The 10,000-nt window shown below is 48.9% G+C and overlaps 1 protein-coding gene across 1 annotated transcript in view; it reads right to left on the bottom strand.

Moving 5' to 3' along the window:
- kcnip3a (Kv channel interacting protein 3a, calsenilin) overlaps positions 1 to 10,000 on the bottom strand; it is a 206,924-nt gene that overhangs the window by 76,985 nt on the left and 119,939 nt on the right. The gene's annotated exons all lie outside the window — the stretch shown is intronic.

The following is a 10,000-nucleotide window of genomic DNA, read 5'->3' as shown; positions in this document are numbered from 1 at the left end:
TGGGGGTTGGCTCTGCACTACTCTATGGAGGGGTCCATTTGGCTATGGGCTGCCCTCTGCTGCTCAGAAATGGAACTACAGTGAGGACTTCAAGCGGATTTCATTTTATCACAGCACATTGTAATCACAGGCGCTCACATTCGCTACACACATGGACACTATCAACATTTGACACTTGATAATATTAAACACACACACACACACACACACACACACACACACACACACACACACACACACACACACACACACACACACACACACACACACACACACACACACACACACACACACACACACACACACACACACACACACACACACACACACACACACACAATCTGAAATTGCCTGCAAGACAGCTCTGCGATCTGTCAACAGTAAAAGCGACCAACCCCATTCTGACATGTTTTGACATGTTTTTGAATGGTTGCAATGTTCATGAAGAGTGTTCGTGGTCAAATGCAGCTCTAGGAATAATAAATGACTACTGAATGAAGAGATAATCTGATAAATTGATTGAATGATGAAATAGTCTGATTAGGATTACATGCACAGCATCACATTTAGACATACTGATTTGAGGAAGCAAAAGACAGTGCATCTCATTCCTCTGTCCCTCCATCCCTCCGTCATTCCATCCATCCATCCATCCATCCATCCATCCATCCATCCATCCATCCATCCATCCATCCATCCATCCATCCATCCATCCATCCATCCATCCATCCATCCAATAGATGAGTTATCAGGAATCAAGGAGAAAGTGTGTGGGTGGTGGGTAAAAGATTCTACAGGACCAAGCTCACAAAAACAAAAGACTTGCACATATAGGCAAACATGGGCGATGGGCGTCTTCCAAATATATAAAGCCTTAGCATTTTTACACACGCACGCACGCACGCGCGCACACACACACACACACACACACGCACGCACGCACACACGCACGCACGCACACACGCACACACACACACACACACACACACACACGCACACGCACACGCACACGCACACGCACACGCACACGCACACACATGGCAATTGCCATGCCAGGCACCTGACAGCACCTCTAGCTGCCATGGTAGTCACACATCAAGTCTCAACATTTTAACTACAATAATTACAGTGAGCAAGGAAATGTGAGTCAGGCTATACCACACCCTCACCCACTGCTGAAGTACCCTTGAACAAGGCACATAACCCCACATTGCTCCAAGGACTGGGACCAATACCCTGTACCTAAATAACTCCAATCACTTTGGATTGAAATCGCTTACTAAGTGTAATGTAATGCAATAATGCACAGTATGACACAAGGCATATTAATGGGCAGTCATGGGCAAGCCGTCAGACCTGTAGCCCAAAGGTTGCTGGTTCGACTCCTGACCCGCCAGGTTGGTGCAGGGGAGTAATCAACCAGTGCTCTCCCCCATCCTCCTCCATGACTGAGGTACCCTGAGAATGGTAACGTCCAGCCGCACTGCTCCCTTTCGGGTACCATTGGGGGCTACCCCCTTACACGAGTGAGGCATGAAAGCAATTTCATTGTGTGCAGTGTGCACTTCTGTGCTGTGGAGAGCTGTGTCACAATGTCAATGGGAGTTGGAGTTTCCCAGTTGGGCTCTCATTTTCACTTAAATGTAATCACCTCTTTTGGCCACCAGATGGAGCCAGAGTAGAGCACATCCCACAGCTGACCATCACATCACTAAAGAAGAAACATAAACCACAAGACTTGAATATAAGATGTAATCCTTGACTTGAATACAAGCCACAAGCCTTGTTGTAAAACGATAAGAGGATGCCGCATGTAAGAGAGACCATTTTAAATAAGAACACCAAATTACATGCTGACTTAACATCCACTGAGATGTCAATATTGGAAGTATTGTGTTCAATATCACTGTATTGCGTTTCCCTTCGTCAGCTCAGATTGAATAACATTGACTTGAATCCGACTGGAGCTGGATTGCAAAACAAGAGGAGATCCGTTGAAGACATCTGAACAACACTTCAGCTGTGTTGCCAGATTGGGTGGTTTCCTGCTTAATTGGGCTGCTTAGGATGACCGTCTGTGGGTAATAAAAAAAGGGTATTGGGAGGAGTTTTCTGTAGATTTATTACCATAGAAATCAATAGAATGTATTTGAAATTGGGCAGGATTTAGTGTTTTAAGCGATTTTTGTTTTGGCAAAGGACGCGCTCAACTTCTTGGAAAAACAAAAGTCTTTGGGTTCGAGATAAAAAGTATTTATATTACCACCATGTCCAAAAAGCAAACGCCTTTCGGCTATCACTGATGAAGGCTTGATAGCCGAAACGCGTTTGCTTTTTGGACATGGTGGTAATATAAATAAATAATGAGACGCAGTTTTGTGAGTGCGGATTTTTCTTCCTTAAGCGATTTTTGAGCATTTTCTGGGCGGGAGACCATCAATTCCATCTGGCAAACCTGCACTCGAGGCATCGCAGGACGGTGTCTGATCTCCAAGTGTCACGACAGGCGTCGTTATTAATGTCACTAAGAGACAGGAATAAAGACTGGAGTCAATAAGAGAGCCCAAACTCCTTCAAGTGAAGATAAGAACATTGGCTTCGTCTCGCTTCAGCTATCAGAATAAGGCTGATTAGTTCTTGGGTTTAAAATAAAACTTTTTAAAATAAACTATTTCTGTGACTCTTCCTATCTTTCTCTGTCCTCCATCTTCTCTCATTCATATCTCTGTTTTTTCTTTCTCTATCTCTCTCTCTCTTTCTTTCCCTATCTCCGCAACCTCTCTCTCGATCTCTCACAAGTTGGTTCTCCTCCCATCTTCCCAAACTCCCACATTTAATTCCATGTCATAATCTCCTATTCATACATGATTGCAATATCAGACTTCTTGGGTTTTAAAAATAAAACTTTTGAAATGAAATCTATATCTGTTCCCCTCTCTCTCCCTCTCCATATTCACCCCCTCTCTCCCTCTCTCTCTCTACCCCCCCTCTCTCTCTACCCCCCCCTCTCTCTCTTCCTTATTTCTATTTCTCTCTCCCTCTCTCTCTCTCTCTCTTCCCTATTTCTCTTTCTTTCTCTCTCTCTCTCTCTCTCTCTCTCTCTCTCGTTCCACATGAGCTGTCCTCCTCTCCTCCTCCCCAACTCCCACATTTCATTTCATGTGGTAATCTGCTTTTCACGTATGGCTGCCATATCAAGAGGATTGGGTATACATCTACTGTGAAGACCAGAATGGATTCTCTGCTCCTCACAACCTACTCCTCTCCTCTCACCGCCTCCTCCTCTCCTCTCCTTTCATCTCCTCTCCTCGCACCACCTCTCCTCTCCTGTCCTCTCCTCTCACCTCATCTCCTCTCCTTTCACAACCTACTCCTCTCCTCTCCTCTCCTCTCCTCCTCCTTCTCTTCTCCTCTCCTCTCTTCTCATCTCTCCTCTCATCTCTTCTCTTCTCTTCTCTCTTCTTTCTTCTCTCCTCTCCTCTCCTCTCCTCTCCTCTCCTCTCCTCTCCTCTCCTCCCCTCTCCTCTCTTCTCCTCTCTCCTCATGTCCTCTCTCCTCCTCTCCTCTCCTCTCCTCTCCTCTCCTTTCATCTCCTCTCCTCGCACCACCTCTCCTCTCCTCTCCTTTCCTCTCCTCTCATCTCACCACCTCCTCTGCTCTCCTCTCCTCTTCTCTCCTCTGCTCTCCTCTCTTCTCCTCTGCTCTCCTCTCCTCTCCCCTATCTTTTCCTCCCCCCTCCTCTTCTCTCCTCTCCTCTCCTCTCCACTCCTCTCCCCTCTCCACTCCTCTCCTCTCCTCCTTTCCTCTCTTCTCCTCTCTCCTCTCCCCTCCATCCTCCTCTCTCCACCCCATTTCTCATCTCCTCCTCTCTTCTCCTCTCCTCTCCTCTCTTCTCTCCTCTCCTCCCCCCCCCTCTTCTCTCCTCTCCTCTCTCCACCACTACAATGGCTCTGCTCCTCAGTGTTTCCTCACCTTTTCAGCGCCTTCCCTCGTCTCATCTCCTCTTCTCATCTCTCCTCCCCCATCTCCTCTCCTCTCCTCTCCTCTCCCCTCCTCTCCTCTCATCTCCTCTCCTCTCCTGTCCTCTCCTCTCCTCTCCTCTCCTCTCCTCTCATCTCCTCTCCTGTCCTCTCCTCTCCTCTCCTCTCCTCTCCCCTCCTCTGCTCTCCTCTCCTCTCCTCTCCCCTCCTCTGCTCTCCTCTCCTCTCCTCTTCTCTCCTTTCCTCTCCTGTCCTCTGCTCCCCTCTCCTCTCCTCTCCTTTCCTCTCCTCTCCTCTCCTCTCCTCTCCTCTGCTCTCCTCTCCTCTCCTCTCCTCTCCTCTCCTCTCCCCTTCTCTGCTCTCCTCTCCTCTCCTTTCCTCTCCTGTCCTCTGCTCCCCTCTCCTGTCCTCTCCCTGCTCCTCTCTCCACCACTACAATGGCTCCGCTCCTCATCGCCAGTGTTTCCTCACCTTTTCAGCGCCTTCCCTCTTCTCACCTCCTCTTCTCACCTCCTCTTCTCACCTCCTCTTCTCACCTCCTCTCTTATGCTTCGTTATGCTCCCCATCCACCCTACTCCTCTCCTAACTTGCCTTTCTCCTCCTGACCTTCTCTCACCACTGACCAGTTATACTGTATAGTGTATTATACAGTATGCAGTAAATGCAGTGTTTCTCAACAGGGGTGCCGCGGGCCCCCATCAGGGGTGCAACGGAAACGTGGCTGATGAATAAATTATGAAATATAATTGTCGGAGCCATATCTGTGATGTTTGTAGATCTGCATTAAGTAGCTAGGAAACCTACAAGAAAAAACCTGTTGGGAAAAAGAGAAATTTTATGTTGGTTAATTATTCACAGTTTCTATGTTTATTTATTTTGTGTTTTCATACTTGCCTATTTACTTACCTTTTAAGTTGATTGTTGTATTAGATCTGCACCTGAAAGTACTAGCCTGATTGCCTGCCATCCAACCAGAGACACACCCCTTAGACGCGCAGGTGCGCGAAGACAGCACTTTAAATTGGTGCTGATTCATTGTCTTGGTAGGATGGCCGTAAGAAGGAAAAGTTTTCAGACCGCAGAAACTTAGAATAGAACGCAGAAATTTAGAAGAACAGCAAGGTAGCAAAACCTCTGTAAATACTTACGTTTATGTTCAGATTGTTACCTTTGTTCTACATGGAAAAAGAAAACCGGATTGAGGAATTAAAACCAAAAACTTTATTTTCTTGTCTGTGAGTGCTTTTACTACTGGACTGCGCGTCGGGACAAACTTACCACCATCCTCACTGGCGTTTGGTAACATTCGCCTCTACAAAGTCAGAAAACTCCTGAAGACTGACATCTTCGAAAGAACAAAGACCACATGTGGATTAACGTGCTTTTGGACATTCGTCGGCTGCTACGTTTGATGGAACGGTGAGCTTATTTGAACTTTGACTGGAAACTGGAAAGCTCATCGTAGTGGCAAAGGCGAATGAACGTGAACTTCACTGTGGATTTAGAAAATTCACCACAACGTGAAACCGGTGAGTTTATGAACTGTGGAAATTTATAGGAATTGGAAAGGACTTGTGCCTTTTAAGAAGTAACTGAGTGACTGTGAGTTGTGAACACAACACGATGACTGGAGATGCTGAGATAGGAAAAAAGAATGCTGTGGCTACTCGCCGAGTGAAACTGCGTCTTTGCAGACAGCATATGAAAGACATTAGATCCTTGCTCGTTGACGACGGAGATGTCAATCGAGTAGAGAAATGTATGACAGTGCTGCGCAAAAGCATTGAGGACGTTAAGGCCGCTCATAGAAACGTGCAAGTACTGCTGACTCAGGAAGAGTTGGAAGACGATACAGCCGATTGGTGTATAGACATTGAGAACTTTGACTACTTCGCTAAGAAAGTGGAAATGTGGAAGAGGGAACAAAGTAAACGACATGCAAGAGTCGAAATTAAAGAGAACACTTTTAATCCTTCTAAATTCTCAAAGACAATATCCCAGTTAAAAATGGCTGCCTTAGCTGAGAAGGCTGCACTTGAAGCACGCTTGAAAGCATTGCCAGCGCTACATGCATTGCGGATGGAGCAGTTGACCTTGAGGCACCAGAGAGAGCGCGCAGAGCTTCAGCGTGCAGAGCTTCAACATGCACAGAAACTCTCCAAGCTGAGAACCCTGGTTGGTTGTGGTGAGCAGAAGGGTGCCAGTGAGTCCATGGAGGCAAGCAGAGAGCAACGCACTGAACCAACTGCAACCTCTGCCATTGAGTCTGCAGAGGTGCCTGTGAATGCCTTGCCCAAGACACCATCACACAGCAGCAACTCCAGCAGCACCAGAGCATCCACCATGAGCACTCAGCATAATTCTACAGCCGCCGCTGATGACGTCGTTACCTTCGGTGCAGCTGATGTCGCCGCCGCAGCTGATGTCGCCGACACCGGAGCTGATGACATCAACGCCGCAGCTGATGACATCGACGCCAACGCCGCAGCTGATGACATCGACGCCGACGCCGCAGCTGATGACATCGACGCCGACGCCGCAGTTGATGACATCGACGCCGACGCCGCAGTTGATGACATCGACGCCGACGCCGCAGGTGATGATCTCGACGCAGCCGCCGATGACCCCTCAAACATCGCAGCCGCCGATGACCCTTCAGACATCGCAGCCGCCGCCGATGACCCCTCAGACATCGCAGCCGCCGATGACCCCTCAGACATCGCCGCCGCCCGCGATGACCCCTCAGACATCGCCGCCGCCCGCGATGACCCCTCAGACATCGCCGCCGCCCGCGATGACCCCTCAGACATCGCCGCCAGCGATGACCCCTCAGACATCGCCGCCAGCGATGACCCCTCAGACATCGCCGCCAGCGATGACCCCTCAGACATCGCCGCCGACGCCAGCGATGAGCCTTCAGACATCGCAGCCGACGCCAGCGATGAGCCTTCAGACATCGCAGCCGACGCCCGCGATGAGCCTTCAGACATCGCCGCCCGCGATGAGCCTTCAGACATCGCCGCCCGCGATGAGCCTTCAGACATCGCCGCCGCCCGCGATGAGCCTTCAGACATCGCCGCCGCCCGCGATGAGCCTTCAGACATCGCAGCCGCCCGCGATGACCCCAAAGACATCGCAGCAGCCGCCCGCGATGACCCCAAAGACATCGCAGCAGCCGCCCGCGATGACCCTTAAGACATCGCAGCAGCCGCCCGCGATGACCCCAAAGACATCGCAGCAGCCGCCCGCGATGACCCCAAAGACATCGCAGCAGCCGCCCGCGATGACCCCAAAGACATCGCAGCAGCCGCCCGCGATGACCCCTCAGACATCGCCGCAGCAGCCGCCAGCGATGACCCCTCAGACATCGCCGCAGCAGCCGCCAGCGATGACCCCTCAGACATCGCCGCAGCAGCCGCCAGCGATGACCCCTCAGACATCGCCGCAGCAGCCGCCAGCGATGACCCCTCAGACATCGCTGCAGCAGCCGCCAGCGATGACCCCTCAGACATCGCCGCAGCAGCCGCCCGCAATGACCCCAAAGACATCGCCGCAGCAGCCGCCCGCAATGACCCCAAAGACATCGATGACGCAGCCGCCGATGACAGCGCAACAGCCCGTGATGACATCACGGACAGCGACGTAGCAACCCGTGATGACCGCGCCGCTGCAATCCGTGATGACCGCGCCGCTGCGATCCGTGAAGACGGCGTTGCCGCAGCCTGGGATGACCCCACAGATATCGCAGCCGCCAATGATGAAGACATTGCAGCAGCAGCCGATGATGATGATGATGATGAAAACATCAACGCCACTGGCGAAGCAGACATCAACAGTGTGCAAGCTGTGAAAGATCAGACTTCTGTTACCAGTGCATCACCACAGCCAGCAACAGGGGCCAGTCACTGTCGCCATGTGCTTGACAACCACCTGGTGGCAGTACAGTGCACAGGTGGGCCCTCCAAGAGGATTGAAGTGGATGACTTGCTTCATGATGAACTTGTCATGGATCTGGAGCAATATGCATTCCGGATGGGCAGTACAGTGAGACTGAAAATCTACCACTGGAAAACCAGAAAGAAAAAGAATGACTCAGCAGTCATAGCCGACCACCCCACTGCAACTGGAAGATCTTGGCCATCAGTCCAGATGGTGAGACCCTGGACCAGACCCAATGATGCACTCAAGAGCAGCGCGGTGGGACCCAGGCCTCCATGATCCAGAGGCCAATGGACAAGCAGAGCTGGATTCTGGAGGTGAGAAATCTGCTTGCTGGAAGGTCTGGCTAGCTCTGCCAGGCCTATGGGTAACAACCCTGCACGCATCACATTTTCTGACAAACATGTACATTTTGATTTGCGTGCCCACACACCAGTCCATACATGCATTCACTCCCACAATGGCAGCACACTTTCATTCACTTGAATGCACATACATGGACTCCTCATTTGCAGCACATTGACAGATGGCTCTCAGAGTCAGCGGATTCCTTCTGCACTTGGGACTTGAGTTTCAAGTTGGAGCCTTTTGCACCAACACTATGAACTTAAGATTTTTGTTCAAAAGAAAAAAGGAAACGCAAAGAAAAAATATTTTTTTTCTCTCAAAAAATCAAAAAATAATGTGACGAACAAATGTATTTCGTGTGACACTTGGAACTGATGTTATTGTATGACAACAGTATGGTTTAGTATGTGTATTTGATGGCCCTAGTTTTGGTAATAATGATATGGTATTGGAATGGCATTTCATTTTAACTGATTCCAGTATATTTCGATTATTATGGCTCCAATTATGCGTGTAAACACTTTGGAAATTGTCATCAGGTAGAATGACAATTTGGGGCCAGTATGTAGGAGCCATATTTGTGTTTTTGTTATTTTGGAAGGTGAAAAAGTGCCTATGTTTTCAATGTCACTTATTAGGGTAACATTTTGTATTGTTTTGGTAGGAAACAGCATTATTGCCTCATTTGCTTTGATGTAGGACACCTGTACCTGCTTACCAGCCAGCCAGTCATGTGACAGAACACACCCCTTGGACGTGCCTGTGGCGCGAGTGTGAGCACTTTAAATTAGGAAGCTCACTTGGTGTTCGGCAGGTAGGAGGGTGAGCAGGAACAGTTTTCTGACCACAAATATTGGACAGACAAAGTGCTGATATTTAGTTTACTTTGGACAGCATTTGTTTGATTATGTTTGGAAAGTCAACCGGACCGTGTGAATAAAACAACATCAACCTTACTTCACCTCTCCGTGCGTGCTTATATATTGGATTGTGCGTCAGTCACCTACTTGTCCCCTGCCTCATGGCGTTTAGTGGAATCGTCATTACAAATAATACATATTTGTCTAAATTGATAAATTATTGCTAGAAAGTGGAATCTTTCATCTGCCATTCACGCACAATAAAGTAAATATAGGTCGCTCCAGTCAGCTGCAACTTAGAACGTAGGTCGTGTGACGTCTCCAAATGTGTCACTTTTTGTGTTATCGGATGCAATGCCATGTTACGGCTTGTTGGTTTGGGGTGCCTTGAAATTTTTCATGAATTGAAAGGGTGCCTCGCCTAAGAAAAGGTTGAGAAACACTGCAGTAAATGCATGAATATTATGCAAATACTGCATGTCTATGTCCACCTCCCCTGTTCCACTCCATCCTGATATGTCAACCTTCCTCTCCTGTGAGCTAAGCCTATAACTCAATGGAGGAGGAGGATGAGGATGAGGAGGAGGAGGGGGAGGAGGAGGAGGTCTAGAGCCATCTCTTCTTTTATTTCTCTGCTTCTTTTGTCATTCCATCCCCTTTCTCTCTATTCAGTCTTCTACCTACGTCCTCCTCTTTATTTATTTTAATTTTTTAAATCTCTCTCAATCCGTCATATCACTTCTTTTGTCTCTCTGCCTCTTCTGCCATTCTGTCTCTTCCTCTTTTATTGTTTTCTGCCTACTTCCACCTCTTTCATTTCACCAGCGCCTTCTCCTTTCTTCACCAACCATCCTCCTCTCCTCTCCTCACCA

Source organism: Engraulis encrasicolus, chromosome 3 (assembly GCF_034702125.1).
Source record: "Engraulis encrasicolus isolate BLACKSEA-1 chromosome 3, IST_EnEncr_1.0, whole genome shotgun sequence".
Lineage (NCBI taxonomy): Eukaryota > Metazoa > Chordata > Actinopteri > Clupeiformes > Engraulidae > Engraulis > Engraulis encrasicolus.
The sequence above is the reverse complement of the archived record's forward strand: the minus strand, read 5'-3'. Positions and strand labels throughout refer to the sequence as shown.